The following is a 16,819-nucleotide window of genomic DNA, read 5'->3' as shown; positions in this document are numbered from 1 at the left end:
GTTCTTTAGAATTCACTTGTTCAGTCTTCAATTAAGTTTAAATTCTTTCTTCAAAGGTGATTGTCAGTTTTAATCTTTACTATGTTTTATTCCTTATTTATTTAAAATATGTTGAATATTTTTGCTTTTCTGCATGTGTTTTTATGTCCTAGTACATGGTCAGTTTTAGTAAAAGTGCCAAGCACAGATGATTAATATGTATATATTGTATATATTATTACATATTGTATATGTATATATTCTATATATTAATACACACACATGTGTGTATGTGTGTAAATTCTTTTTATCTCCATTTTGTAATCACCAGAGATCTATGATATCTAGTTTATCATATCAAAAGCATAGTTGTCAACCCTGGTAAAGTAGAATTTAAGTGGTTTGATCCCACTCTACCTCCCTTCTTTTCTTCAACCTGTCCAGACCCTGACCACTATTTCTTATATTTTCTTTCTTTCATTTTTGGTCCTTTTAAAATGACACACCCTCTGACAATTTAGGTCATTTGTTTTCTAAATACATTTTCTTCTATTTAAGAAATCCTTTGATTTTGTTCTGATAGTTCTTGTTGTCTCTTAGAATAGCCAATTTCCCCATTCTCTTTTTCAGGGAGGAATCTACTAGGGTAAGGTTTTCCATGATTTCTTCTAAGCTATTTTCCTTCCAGTTCCCCCCTTCAGAGCTTTTATGTCAATTTTAATTTAATATTTTATCTTACTTTATTTCTTCCAGGCATTATAATGCTTGTGGCCAAATCATTCTTTTCTGTGAAGCTCTCTTTTAATTTGTTGTGGAATTATTGTCCTTCTGAGTTTCCCTTTTGGGCTTCTCTCAACCCATATTATTTCTTTGTGTTTAGTATTTTGTCTACTTGTATCTCCAGACACATTATCTAGACTGGGGCTTTGTGCTTCGACCAAACCTGGATCCCTCCTGGAGCTCTTGGATGGGGAGGTCAGGTTGAGATTGGTCTGTCTCCCTGTAGTCTGCATGCCCCTACTTTTCCATGTTCTGGCTTCGCTTTTCCTACATATGTGACCTTGGGCAGGTCATTCCCCCCCCACCCTAGCCCTGTCTGTGTCTCAGTATCTTCAGGTTCAAAATGAGGATGATGGATTACGTAACCTTTGAGGTCCCTGCTAGCTCCCAAATTCTAAGTACTTACTTCTACATCACAAGAAAACAAATCCTTGTTGGTTCTGGACTGTTTAGCATTTTTTAGGTATCAGGGTACGAGGTAAAGCACATGCCATGGAGGATGTATGAAGGTGAAATGAACTTCTGTGGTTGTTCCCTATGCCATTTGAGCCTCAGCACTAAAGGACTTGCCTTCTAGGATGGCAACAATCTCCTTATTAATTTCTTGGTCCCTACAATGGCAGCAGGGTGGAGAGGCCTTTGCTAAAGAGGATTTGTCATTGAGCAGCAAGAGATACTCACTCAGCAGAAGGTCTCTTCTCTCTCTTTTCTGAATATGTGACACAGGGCTCATGCAATTCCCCCCTGGCTTTCTTATGGTTGGGGAGAGAGAGAGAGAGTATGGCTAACCCAGTGAATCACAGAATCAGGATTCAAAGAAAATTGGATAGGTTAGAACACTGGACTGAATCTGCAGAGATGACATTTAGTCGGCAAATTGAAGGAGTGCCTATTGATTGGAGAATGGCTAAACAAGTTATGGTCTATGAATGTGACCATGAATGTGTTGTTCATTCATTTTTCAGTCATGTCTGACTCTTTGTGACCCCATTTGGGGTTTTCTTGGTTTATTTGACAGATGAGGGAACTGAGGCAAATAGGTTTAAGGTACTTTCCCAGGGTCACACAGCTATTAAGTGTCTGAGGCTGGATTTGAACTCAGGAAGATAAATCTTCCTAATGCCATGCCTAACACTCTATCCACTTTGCCCATACTAGTATGAAATAAGAGTTGATGAAGGGGATGGCTTCAGAGAAAACTCGGAAGGCTTTGTATGAACTAATACAAAATAAAGTGAGCAGGACTGGGGAAAAATTTATACATCCATATTATAAGAAGAATCTTGAAGACATTTTATAAACTGATGAAGAATGAAATCTGCAGAACCAGGAGAATAATTTATCTAATGACAACAACATTGTAAAGATGAACAACTTTGAAAGTTCTAAGAACTATGCTCAAGGTAATGGCCATTTATGATTCCAGAGGACCTAAGAGGAGCATACTGTCTACCTCTTGACAGACAGGTGATAGATTCAAAGTGAATAATAAGACACATCTTTGTTTTGTTTTGTTTTTTTTAACACAATGAGGGAATTTGTTTTGCTTGATTATGCATAGTTGTTACAGGGAATTCATTTTTTCCCTTTTTTATAGGGTGTGGGAAGGAGAGAGAATAGATTTCTGTTAATTAAAAAATAAAACATTATAAAATTGGTATAAATGTAAACTCTTATACTTGGGTCCAAAAAATCAAATTCTTAAGTTCAGGTAGACTATAGATTGGTTCAAAAAGCAACTCTAGTTTTAGTGTACTGAAAGCTCAATTTTAGTCACCAGCATTACATGGCAACCGAGGAAGTCAGCACGTTCCTTGAGAGGCATGTTGTCCAGAGAGCAGAGATATTTTCAATATACTATTTTCTGGTCAGACCACATCTGAAGTAATGTGGTCAGTTCTGGGGCTATATTTTAGGAATTTCATCGACAAGTTGAAGCATATCCATAGGAAGTCAACTAGGATGGTTAAGGGAATGGACTTCTTGCCAGACAAGGATTGGTTGAAAGAACTCAGTAAATTTAGCCTAGAAGAGACTTAGGAAGTCTTCAAGTCTCTGAAGATCTTCTACACTGAAGAATTATACTCATTCTGATCCAGAGGGTAGAACAAGGAGCAATGGATGGAAAGTACAAAGAGGCCAATTTCTGCTCTACATAAGGAAGAACTTTATTAAAAATGAGTGCTGGGGCAGCTAGGTGGCGCAGTGGATAGAGCACCGGCCCTGGATTCAGGAGGACCTGAGTTCAAATCTGGCCTCAGATACTTAACACTTACTAGCTGTGTGACCCTGGGCAAGTCACTTAACCCCAATTGCCCCACCAAAAAACAAACAAACAAACAAACAAAAAATGAGTGCTAACTAAATGTGGAATGGATGGCTGCCATAGCAGGTAGTGAGTTCCCTGTCATTAGAAGCTCTCACCAAAGGCTAGATGGGCTTTTTTGGGGGGAGGGGGCATAGTGGAGGGTGAGGAATGGGTTACAGTTGATGGCCACTGAATTCCCTTCTAACTCTTGATTCCTTTGAAGTACTTTTTCCCTCCATTTTTTCAGAATGGTGATTTATTTCTTGCTAGTAAATGCAGGTGAGTGCCACCTGTCAGCATTGATTAGTAGGGGCTTTGAGTGTGTCCCTGTGGATATCAGTGGCCTCTGGTTTCATGAGAAGCCATCTGGTTCCTTGCCTTTCTAGACTTTATTTATGATTTCCTTGAATGACTGGGAGGACAGGCATGATCCCTCCAGCATGGGCTTCTGCATTTGAACTAGAGATACGTTGCCGGAGCTATGTGCTAAATTACAGGGTGCTCAGGTTACCAGACCATGCGCCCAGACTTTGGAGTTGGATGCTACACCTGGCCAAATAGATCACTCTGTCAGCTCTCCACACTCAATTCCCGAGCTCTGTCCACAATGGTGAGCAATGGTCCCTAGACAGGCATCCCCCACCCCTATCTATTAACCAGACTTTTGGTTGCATAAATGCAAAGAATCTAAGGCATTTATTTCTATGTTGTCAGTTCTCTCACTGTCCACAAGCACTTAGAATTTTGTTTATTCAGAACAACGAGTCTCCCAGTGAGTTGGGTTGTATGTACTGAACAATGGAAAGTATTAAGCACAAGGAGCATTACAGAATCAGAATAATAGGATTTTAGAGTTAGAAGGCACCCTGGGGGCCAATCCAATTCAACTCATGCCTAGAAAAGACTCCCATTACAATATACCTGACGAGTGACCATTCAGGCTTCAAAAATACCCACCCCCTATTGAAAGACCAGGCAGAATCTTCGGAGGAAGCTCCCTTTATTCTGGGATGTTTTGGGGGAAGTTTTCCATCCAAACTAAATTTGAGCATTTCCATCTTTCCTTCTTGGCCCTTCCTTTTATCTCTGAGGATTTATCCTAGCTTCCATTTGTAGAGCATCACAGGGATCTGCAAATGATTTTTCTTACAATAGCCCTCTGAGGTAGGGAGATGTGAATGTTTGTGTTCCCATTTTACAGGGGAGAACACTGAGGTTCTGAAAGTTTAAATGACTTACCCATGACTCCACGGCTTGTAAGTGTCTGAGGTAGGATTTGAACCCAGCACTCCTGATTCCAAATTCAGTGATCTGTCTATGGCCCCCTAATGTATCTCTTTTCTTGGACTTTGACCTCATTCCCGGGTTCTAGAACTTGAGAAATATTTAATCACATTCAATACAAGGCTCTGGTTGATGTGGGATGGAATTTGGGGTTCAATTGATTGTGAGTCATCCCAAAAGAATTACAAGACTCAGTGACTCAGTTTCCCAAGTTTTATTGCAATACTGTGGGTGACCACAGGGAGAGAACCAGAATAGTGGAAAGGTATCTCTCAAATAAGGAAAGGAAAGACAGTTATATTTATAGTATAGATAAATTGATTATCAATTTCATTATAATAATCTCCACCTTGGGGAGCTACAAGGGAGAGCCTGTCCTACTCATTATACTATTCTCCACGGAGGGGTGTTACAAGGGAGAACTTATCCTAATTTGGAGTTCCTGGGGTCCTAAGCCAACCCCCAAGGTGGGTACCTTTTTCAGTGGAAGTGTGTTTTGGGGGTTTACATGTCATAAGGTGAATCTGAGGACAAATTTGACCTTTTCTGTGCATGTCTCTTTCTGGTTCCCATGGCCAGTTTCAAAATATAGTCATTTTTCATTAGAATTTCTATAGGTTGTCTTTTTCCTTTATTGTTATTTTGACCTGACCCGTTCTGGTCCATTATGGATGTTGATCATTATGGGTATGAGAACCTAACATAAGTTATCCATTAACTGGGATCTGACTCCCTTTTAGAGCTAATATCTGTACTAGAGCTTGGGTCTTAGATTTTTCTATTAACCCTTTTTTGCCTCCTACATCATTATGGCTCATGGCTCTACATGTTCTATGACATGTACACAGGGGTGCACTTTTAAAAAAAATTTCATAGGATTACAGAATTCAAAATGGAAGGGGCCAGAGAAGCTATCAGGTACAACTCTCTCATTTACTAAGGAATCGGAGGCCAAGGGAGGTTTGTCCAAGTTCATATTGGAGGAACTGGCCTAAATGGGAATGGGATGCCTCCTGGTCAGTGGAGGTCTTCTTGAATGTTTTATGACTACTTATCAGAGAAGAGCCAGAGACTTGTCCAAAAGCACACAGGTAGTTAAATGGCAGAACCAGGATTTGGGTCCCATGGTTCAAAGGTCAGTGCTCTTTCTAGTGAAATCCTCACAAATTGTTAGGATGGTGCTCACTGCTTTTAACTGCACAAGGCTTCAGGCATAAATGGGAATTGGTTGAAAATCCATTTCAAGGGAATAGTTCCTAGACAAAGTGGATTTTGAGCATCTCTGATTTCCCATAATGCTTCCCAAATGTTCCCAACCATTCCTTAGAGGACATGGGCCACAAACACAAAATAAGCCTTAAACTTGTTGAGGGCGCAGAGCACCCCAGAAGTTCTCTGGGGCACATGGAAGAATCTTCCCTTTGAGAAACTAAACCAGAGGACAAATATGCCTAGAGAGATAAGCAGAACCAAATTGGACTGAGCTAGATTTGGGACCTCCACCCTTCATTCTGATCTCCCTTACCCCTGGGGAGATAAATTTGAGTGTGGCTGCGGCCTTTGTGTTCTGAGGAGATGGCTTGAGAGATCAGCAGCCACCCCTCACCTGATTCCTCTAGCCACCACCAGTGGTGGATGGTCCTCCCTCACTAAAGGAACTTTCCACAGGCAGATGGTCACCCCCATCAGTCCCCTATAAAAGTACCTATCAGCCTCCTGCTCAAGGAGATTGGTACCTCAGAGCCACGTACCTTTCTCCCCAAGAGAAGTCCAAAGACTTGACTTGACTTGACTTGATTTGACTTGACTTGACTTGACTTGACTTGCCTTGCCTTCCTTTCCCTTCCCTCCCTCCCTCCCCTCCCCTCCCCTCCCTTGCCCCTAAATAAACTACCATCTTGTTCTAACTGCTTTTGTGTGCAAGAGGGTATAATTCTTTAAAGAGGAATTCCTAAGAACCCCAACCCCTAACCACCCCATACCCCATTTCCCCCAGAACAAACTCTTGTGAATGGTTTGTCAGGAAATACCCTCCTTCTCCAAATGTGGTATTCACTCCCATTGCTCAAAAGTAACTGGACACATCATTTCCCAGCCTTCCTCTGTGATTCCTAGCTGGGGTAATTCCCCAAGTGGAAAACCTTGACTCAAGTGTATGGTTTCTAATGAATTTGAGTGGAAACAGGTGGTTTGCAGGCCATGCTGTGAACCAGAGCTCAATCCACAGCCCCCTTGCAGTCCCTGGCCTCTATCCTTATACTCTTGCGCAGTGATCTGACAGCTGTTGCCCTCTACCAAATCATCAGTGAAGATGCCACATCAAAACTGAAGCCAAGGTTCACCAACTTCACCCTGTTTCATGACCAGGATGGGCGATGTGCCGCGTCACAAGAATCAGATCAGAGCTCCCAAAGGGACCTTGCCAGCTTTCAAGACCAGCTCATCTGAAGAGGAAAACCCACAATTGTCCCAACAAGTGGACCTTCCAGGAGGGGGTGCCCACCATTTCTTACAGCTGCCCACTCCACTGGGACAGCTGCAAGGGTTAGGAAGTGTATCATGACATGGAGATTAAATATTGTGATGATCAAAATAGTTTCTCAGTAATTTAATAATTTTATTGATAAGACCAGCAGGTTATTAATAAGAGGATGGTCATTTAGCTGTTTCTCTTAGACCAAAGATGATCATGGAGGTGGGGCTCACAGTTTATATACCCTTCTGAACAGTAGGTGGTCAATGGGGCTGAGAGTGAACCACAGAAAAATTATTTCTATACAGGAACCCCCCCCCCCCCATACCAGACCAGACCCAGCCTTGGGCTACCTAGACTAAAAGATCTGTCTCTACCAAAGCTTGAAGGGTCTGATCAAAATGCAGGAGAGTTAATGTAATCTCATTCTCAGTAATGTCCTAAAAGGAAAACTGGATTGTCAGGTCTTTGGAAGAAGTGGGGAGGCTCTGAATCTCTCCAAGGTCTTGGTTATTTATACTCATTTCTCACAATATGCCTTTTTGCACTTTGCTCCAGGTTCTGCCCTCCAGGTACAATTAGAACCAATTCTAATCCCTCTGCCACATGACAGGTTTTCAAATATTTGAAGGGAGTTCCCATGTCTCATCTGAGACTTCTGCTTTAGATACATAGGTAGAGTTAACATTTATTAATGCCTAGTGCCAGGCATACCAATACAAGTAAGACAGTCCTTGTGTCTCCAGCACTTAGCACAGTGACTGCCACATAGTTGGTGCCTAATAAATGCTTGTTGACTTCCTAATGGGAGAAGACAACATAAAAAGGGAGTCTGGACAAACAGATGGGGTGGCACCTGCATGGACAAGAGGTGACTGAGAAATGTTGTAGAGCCCATGGCCCCCAAAAGAGAAGACTGAACCTCACCTATCAGAGCTGGGAGCACCTAGTGATTCAGTGCAGGTTTCCAGCTTAATATCCCAGTTTCTTGTACAAGTCTTCATATGACCACCTCTCAAGGGCCTTCTGTATTCTGGTTGCCCTTTTCTGCAAACTCCAACTTGTCAACATCTTTCTTAAATTGTGATGCCCACAACCAAACACAACATTCCAGATGAGGTCTGACCAGGGCAGAGGACAGTGGGACTGGCCCCTCCTTATTTCTGGAAGCTGTGACCCTCCTAATGAAACCCAAGATCTCATTGGCTTTTCAAGCTGCTCTACTTCATTGCAGACTCATATTGAACTTGTGGTCCACTTTAACCCCTGACTCTTTTACAGAATAACTGTTTTCTAACTGTATTTACCCCTCACATACTTGTAAAGTTGATTTTTTTTGTACCTAAGTGATTTTTTTGTACCCAAGTGCAAGACTCATATTTATACCTATTGAATTTCTTCTCATTAGATTCAGTCTAATGTTCTAGCATGTCAAGATAATTTTAGATCATGACACTTGTCTAGTGTTAACTATCCTTCATTGCTTGTGGCATCTGCAAGTCTGATGACTATACCATTTGTACCTTGATCTAAGCCATGGATAAAAATGGGAAATAGCATGGGGCTAAGCATAGATCCCTGGGCACCACACTGGAGACATCTTATATGACATCTTCATTTCCAGGGTTTCCACTAGCTCCTGAAATCACATTAAACCTCCATCTTTGCCCCCAGGACTGTCTCCAGTCAGGATCACCTTACATTGTCATCTTCTGCCTCTTCTTTAGACTCTTTGACCCCAGGAGACATACCTCTGCTTATTCCTATTGGTTGTGAGGCAGATCTTCTGGGCCTCATGACATGTCTGCCATAAGGTTAGACCTCCAGGTAGGACCTTAAACTCTAAATATTTGCTTCCCTCAACAGAATTCTCTCCAGTCACAGATAGAGTATCTGCACTCAGTTTTCACTGGCTGACTTCTGCCATCTCTTTCTGCTCATTCTATCCCTATAATTCTGAACTCCTGGTCCCTGATGCACAAGCCCCCTTTCCCTTCTCAACTGCTATCTTCCTCCCAGCCATTTCAACCTCATACCCCAGTGTACCGTATTAGATCTCTCTGCCCCTTCCACTGTGCTCATGGGCACTCCTGGGCCATAAGGAACAAACTTGCTTTCAGCTTAAACCTCTTCCTTGCTTGCTTCTTGCATCTTCTTGCATTCACTGAGACCTGGCTCCCTCCTGATGGCCACCACTTCCCTGGTTGGCCTTTCCAGAAATGGTGGCACTTCCATTTATACCCTTGGCAAAATGGTCATATGGGGGAGGCAGATTACTCCTTTCTCCCCATTGCCCAGTAGATAAAGTGCGGAAGACCTGAGTCTTCAGGATTCAGGAAGACCTGATTTCAAATCCTGCCTCAGATATTGACTAGCCCTGTGAGCCTGGGTGAGTCACTTAATGTTTTTGTGTTTCAGTTTTCTCATCGGTAAAATGGGGAAAATTAGAATACCCACCTCTTGTGAGGATCAAGTGAGATACTTACAAAGTGCTTAGTGCTGTGCCTGACACATAGTAGGTGCTATATAAGTGTTAGCTGCAATAACAAAAACAAGAAGTAATAACAGCACTCACTTCCCAGGGTTGTTGTAAGGATCAAATGAGATATTTCTAAAGTGCTTAGTGCAGTGTCTGACACAGTAGGTACTATATAAATATTAGCTTCAGTAACAATAACAACAATAATTACAACAATAATAGCAACAACAACAATAATAAGTAACAATAGCACTTACCTCCCAGGATTGTTGCAATGAGATCATATTTGTAAAGTGTTCAGTACAGTGCCTGACACAGAGTAGGTGCTATACAAATGATAGCTTTTATTATTGTTACTATTGTTAATTGAGTTTGTGAGGAGAAGATAAAGCAGTTGGAAAGGAGAAGGTTGGGGGGGTGGCATACATTTTTATGGCTGTGGAGCAGGCCCTTGGAAACTGAGGCTACATCTTCTAAGCCCTTCCTTTGCCTGCACCCTGACTTCCTTTAGATTTTATTTCCAGAGTTGATTCCAACCATTTCTTAGGACTTCTCTCTTGAGCCACTGGTGTTGATGCCCAAGGCTGCAGGGGGTTGAGCTCAGATTTCTTCCACACCAGCATTAGCCACCCTGTCTGCATCTCCATGATGCATTGACTACAGTGGCTCTCCCTAGGAAGGGCCAATGCAGCCAGCCAGCCCTGCCCTAAGTGCCCCCAGAAGCTGGGGCACAGAGGGAGCCTCTTGGGGGACCCATGGTTCTTAGACTGGCCTGCATTCTTTAATCTCTGCTCCACACTGCATTTTTTGTCTCCTTTACATTGACTAGTGAATTGGGTGTTGAAATGTTACATTTAAAGAGCCAAAGATTTTTGAGTTGGAAGTGGTCTCAGAGGCCATCAAGTCTCTCCCTCTTCCATTGTGTAGAAGAGAAAACAGATCCAGAGAGAAATGATTTATCCAGGCCCTACTTGTAGTGAGTGACAGACCTGGGATTCAAATCCAGGTTTTCTGATTCCAAATTCAGTTGTCTTTCCATACCAGTTCCATTCCCACATTACTTTTGCCTTTGATGTACAGTGTGTACTGGTTCCCTCTTCCCTGGTTCTTTTTTCCTTGTGACTGTCTAGGTTGTATTCAGAGATTAGCAAAAGACAGATTATGTGGTCAGTATGGATGCTGCCAAGCAGTCTTGGCCAGGGTGAGCCTACCAGGATCTGAGTCGCCTGCCCCTATGGTGCCCCATGATTGGAGCCACACACAAGCAAGTCTGGTGACTGAGCAGCCACCTCCATGGCCCTATTTTTCCTCTAGCTCATTATCGTAAGGATTTCTTTAATCCCAGTGAGAGCTAATCCAGCCCTTTTTGTGTGCGTTGGGGGAGAGAAGGGAGGGAAGTAGGATTCAAAGTGTTTTGGTGTCATGAGGGAAATAAAAAGAATCCTCCGGTAGCAGGAGATAATTTGCAAGACCAACTTTGGCTTGAGCTTTTTTCTAATGAACTCCAGTGTTTTCAGGATTTCCTGATGGCCAAGGGTGCCTGCCTTTTGAAGTGCCACTTGACAAAAGGCCCAGGCTGAGCGCATTAGAATGTGATGCTACCCATTTCAAGGTACTTGTGCTTTCAATGACTTGAAGAGAAAGCCTAATAAGGCAGGATGTTGGCATTATGCTTCATAATAACACACATGGACGCCCATACATATACAAGCAAGGCTATTTTGTGAGTGCTCTTGGGGGGGAGGCAATTGGACACACCGTTACTGACCATAATATTGTGGAAGAGCCACACTTGCTGCCAGATGAACTGTCAGTTGTGGAAAGTTCTTGAAGCTGGGTGGGGATGAAGGGAAAGCAGTTTTCACTTGGTTTAAATAGACCTCCCAAGTGGGAAGGGTAATCATTTTCTACTGGACCTTTTGTTGACTCACCAAGCTGGCCTGTAGAATGTCTTCCTGTGCTAAGGAATGGCCCCCAAGCAAGAGTCACCCTTGGGTCTGGCACAGCTTGGTGCAGAATCATATGAGCCTGTGAGATTTAAAATTGGATACTAGAGCATTAACCTCCCCTTTTAACTGTTTCCCTTATTTATCTCCCCGACTAGTAAACGGAAGAAGCCTCTGGTCTCTAGTTAGAGCTTTTATTGTTTGGTAGTTACAAGGTGATGTTGATTAGAGGGATAGGAAAGTAGAAATACAAAACAAATAGTCTTAAGTCTAAGTTTAGTCTATATTCCGTATAAAACTCACCAAAAACCCAAGGCCACCTTTGTGGGGAGAGAGCCGCATCAAGCACGTGCTGCTACGGCGAGCCGGGCCGAGTCGAACTCCAGTCAGCGTCTATCTGTGCCGCACAGCCAGCGAACCAGGAGAGCCAAAAAGAGAATCCACTTCCGTTCTCTCCTTGCCTTTTAAGCTTGCACCCCGGAAGTGGAGTGCTTGGGAGCCGGACTGGCGTGCTTAGCCCATGCATGGCTGTTGGTCTCCTCCCCGAAAGGGTGGTCCTTTAAAAACTGGCGTCTTTCCATATTTACTAACCAACTGTTAAAAACTTTTTACCACAAGCCACAGTTGGATAGGGCTAGTGAGAACCCTTTTTATTTTAGAGGTGAGGAAACAATCCCAGAGAGGGTAAGGAGACTGGCCAAAGTCCAAGATTAAAGGCACAGGATCCTCAGAGTTGCACAAGTGATGATCTAGGTTTGATTAAAAATATCAAGTTCAGAATATCTTTAGTGAACTTTAATTTCAACATGAGTCAACAGAACATCACAGAGGCCCAAAATACCCAATCAACCAACCAATAAATAGGCCTTTATTAAGCAGGTACTAAGTGACAAGTTCTGTGTTAGGTGTTAAGCATACAAAGAATGCAGGTTCCTATTTCTTATTCTAATAGGGAATTCTAATAGCATTCCAATAATAGCAATAAGGAGCTATTACTTAGTGCTTTCAGGTTCACAAAGTACTTTAATATACTAATTTTAGATAATATATAATCAATATTTATTAATAAAAACAATTACTATATTAATAATGAACATGATTATATGTTATATAATAATTTATATCTTTTATATAATATACTCATTTATTATACTCATTTGGTCATTGCTACCCTAGGTTAAATTAAGAAGTCAGTCAAATGAATAAACAATAAGTCACTACTATGTACTAGGCACTGTGCTAAGCACTGGGGATACACAGAAAGGCAAAAGACAGTCCTGGTTCTTGGAACCAATGGTGCAGCATATGAGGTTTCAGTTTGGAGTGCCTCTATTTGTGAAGGCCATTGACATTTTGAGAATACATCATTGTCCTCACCATAATAATAGCTGACATTCCTATAGCACTTTAAGGTGATTGAAGCAATTAATATATATTATCTCATTTGATCATCCCAGTAGAATGTAAGCTCCTTGAAGTCAGGGACTTTTTTGTTTTGGCACCTAGCAATTAGAAGTCATTTAATAAAGGGCTGTCAAAATGAATTGAATTGACAATGGTCCAGAGAAGAATAATCAAATTGGGCCCTCAGGGCTGGATCATACAAAGATTGGTTGAGGGAACTGGAAGGGTTTTTTTTTTTTGGGAGGGGGGGCAATGAGGGTTAAGTGACTTGCCCAGGGTCACACAGCTAGTAAGTGTCAAGTGTCTGAGGCTGGATTTGAACTCAGATCCTCCTGAATCTAGGGCCGGTGCTTTATCCACTGAGCCACCTAGCTGCTCCCAAACTGGAGAATTTTAATCTGGAGAAAAGAAGGTATGGAACAGGACATGATTAAATATGTCTTCAGGTACTTGAAGGGCTTACAAGATAGACAAAGGTTTGACTTTTTCTGCATTTCCTTTGAGGGCCGAATTAGGAACAAAGGGTAGAAAATCTAACTAAAAAGATAGACATGAAAGGAGTGATGATCTTGAAATGACTTTTGGCCTCAGACACTTGACACTTACTAGCTGTGTGACCCTGGGCAAGTCACTTAACCCTTATTGCCCTGCAAAAAAAAGACTTTTAGAAAAGTTAGCAATTATAAGCCTCTGATGACTATTGAATGGGAATAGAAGGGAATATGTATATTCATAAACTTCATGTGACATCTTTTTTGGGGGGGTGGGCAGGGCAATGAGGGTTAAGTGATTTGCCCAGGGTCACACAGCTAGTAAGTGTTAAGTGTCTGAGGCTGGATTTGAACTCAGGTCCTCCTGAATCCAGGGCCAGTGCTTTATCCACTGTGCTAGCTGCCCCATTCATGTGACATCTTTACAAAAACTGATCATGCGTTAGAGCATAAAAACATTATAAACACATACAGAAAAGCACAAATACTAAAGATGTTTCTTGCAGGTGAAGTCTAACTCAGGCTGGTTCTCCGGTAGTTCAATATTGGAACAAAGTGAGACATGGAACATTCAGAAATTAACAAAAGAGAGTTTACTTAGATATAGAAAGGGAAGGATAGTCAGAGCAAGGAAAGGATATACCATGACGATGCAGACTTGATTCAGCTAAGCATAGCTCTCTTATAGTCTTGTTGTTCATTCTGCTGGTTTTTGGTCAGAAGCCTGAGGGAGGAGCTGGAGTTCTTTGTATTTTGGTAGTTTTGTAAATAGATGCTAGGGACACTATTCCAGTAACCTGAGCCTTGGCTTCATGAGCCAATTAAATTGCAAAAACAGCTATAATTTTTAAGGAAAAATTAGCCTAGATTACATGTGGTGGGACATTATGATATTGTTACCATAACATTGTTATTGACTAAAACACACAAAAATTATATAGAGCATTTGAAGAAAAGATTCAAACTTAAATGGAGGCTAAATTATTAAATTCTAAAGAACTGGTGTGTCAAAGAACATAGAGAAACAATAGACAATTTCATAAAAGAAAATGATCAGGTGAGAGAACATGCCAAAACATTTGATATGCAGTCAAAGCAGTCATTAGTAGGGAAATTTGCATCTCTAAATATTTTCATCAACAAAAGAGAGAAAGAAAAGACCAACAAATAGGGCATCCAGTTTAAAAACTAGAAAAGCAACAAATAAAGGACCTAACTAAACATAAAAACAAATTCTGAACATTAAAAAAGCAAAAATTAAGATAAAAAACAACCTCCCATTTAATTGAGAATTAAAACTAATAGATTTAAAAAAAACACCTGACAAAATAAACAGCTATTAAAATTTTTAAAGGTAAAGAAAACCAAACTGCCAATATTAAAATGAAAAAGTTTAATTCCCAAGAAATGGAGAAAAATAAAAGAGATTATTAGAAATTACTTTTGGGGGTAGCTAGGTAGTGAAGTGGATAAAGCACCAGCCCTGGATTCAGGAGGACCTGAGTTCAAATCGGGCCTCACGCACTTGACAATTACTAGCTCTGTGACCCTGGGCAAGTTACTTAATCCTTATTGCCCCCCCCCAAAAGAAACCAGTTTAAAAAAAATTACTTTCCCCAATTTTATGCCAAAAAAGTAATAACTTAAATGAATGTAATAATATTTATATAAACATAAAATATTCAATTTATCAGAACAAAAAATAGATAATTTAAATAACCCAATATCAGAAAAATAAATTGAACAAATCACAAATGAACTCTTAAATGGGAAAATCCCCCATAGATTCAGATGGAGTTCAAAATGCATTCTGTCAAATATTTATTGAGTAACTAATTTCATTATATAAATTATTTGCAAAAATATGAGAAGAAGTGATTTTAACCTAATTCCTTCTACGTAACAAATACAATCTTGGAATCAAAATCAGCAAGAGAAGTAGAAAAAGAAAATTAGAGACCAATGCCCTTAATGAATATTGGGTAGAAAGATTTAAATATTTTAGAACTATTAGCAAGGGGGTTATAACAATGGGTTAAAAGGATTATGCAATATGATCAAGATTTATACCAGTATGGCTAGAAGGTAGGCACATATTCACTATTGGTGGAGCTGTGAATTGGTCTCACCATTTTGGAAAGCAATTTGGAACTATATGCCCAAAGTGACATGGGCTGTGTATACCCTTTGAATTGTTGATACCATGACTAGGTTTATACCCCAAAGAGATCAAATAACAACGTACAAAGATAATTATAGCAGCACTTTTTCTTGGTGCTGGAGACAAAGGGGAAGTTCATCCATTAAGGAAAGGCTGAATGAATTATTTGAATGCAATGGAATATTATTACACAATTACAAATGACATAAGGCATGATTCCAGAGAAATCTGGGAAGACCTATATGAACTGATGCAGAGTGATGAGCAGAACTATACAATATTGCAAAGAAAAATAGCTTTGAATGACTGAAGATCTATCAAGCAATAACCAACCATGACTTTATCATGCTTCCAACACAGGGGAGCTGAAGTTTCTCCTATGCTTTAAGAAAGAGAGAAGCTCCCTCCCCCCATCTCCCCACCCCAATGCGGTCTATTACAGACCAGCATCCAAGCTGGTGGCGCAATTATACTGGTGGGTTTAGCAGTGAGCCTGAAGCCACAGACCCTGGAGGCCAAGCAGGAATGTCTCAACTAGGGCTCCCTCAGGGGCCACTGCTTCCATGAGACCGTTGCTGATAGCCTTAGTCCTTGGAACTTTCTCTACCTTCAAATTAATTTGTATAATTTTGCATATGTCATGTTTTTACTCATGTTTACATGTTGAACACCCTCCCTGGCAGAAGGCAGGAGTTGTCTTTTCCCCAGTGTTTATCCCTTTTGTCTTTAGTTACCAAGTGCCTGGCATGGAGTGGGTACTTAATATTTGTTAAATGGAACTGAAAATGGAGCATGTTGGTCAAGGTGGCAATCCTACAAGATTAGGATATGTAAACTGGGTTTGGTTTTCCAATTTAACCCAAAGGTTTTAACCCACAATTTCATGTTTATTTTGAGAGAATATTATCAACGAAAGACTCCACTAATGTGGACATCTTTGTTCTCTTTACAAAACACTTGTTAATCTAATTACACAGTCACCTGAAGAGAGGAACAAAGGGTTGTATGCTATGACTTGGCAGGCATTGGAAGCTGCACACAGCCCCCTCCCTACCAACTGGAGAGTTGGCTTTTTTTTTTTTTTTTAGTGAGGCAATTGAGGTTAAGTGACTTGCTCAGGGTCATACAGCTAGTAAGTGTTAAGTGTCTGAGGCTGGATTTGAACTCAGGTACTCTTGACTCCAGGGCCGGTGCTCTATCCACTGCGCCACCTAGCTGCCCCTGGAGGGTTGGCTTTTAACCAGTGGGCCAAATGTATTTATTTTCCATCTGAAATTTAATTTCTTTTAGCACTTGAGTTATTTACTGTTTTGCGCAAAGCTTCCCCCTTCTTCTCTAGTCTCCTCTCATTGAGAACTTGATGCAGATTTCATATTGAGATCTGCTTCTCCAGTTCTTAACACGTTGAAGTTGCATTACGTCTTTTATGCCCAGCAATGTTTATCGAGCATTACCAGCCCAAGAGCTTGAACAAGTGTGCTTTAATCAGCCTGCAGTCAGTTCAGCTGAGATTA

This window comes from Dromiciops gliroides, chromosome 4, assembly GCF_019393635.1.
Source record: "Dromiciops gliroides isolate mDroGli1 chromosome 4, mDroGli1.pri, whole genome shotgun sequence".
In the NCBI taxonomy this organism is placed as follows: Eukaryota; Metazoa; Chordata; class Mammalia; order Microbiotheria; family Microbiotheriidae; genus Dromiciops; species Dromiciops gliroides.
This window is presented reverse-complemented; position numbering follows the sequence as displayed.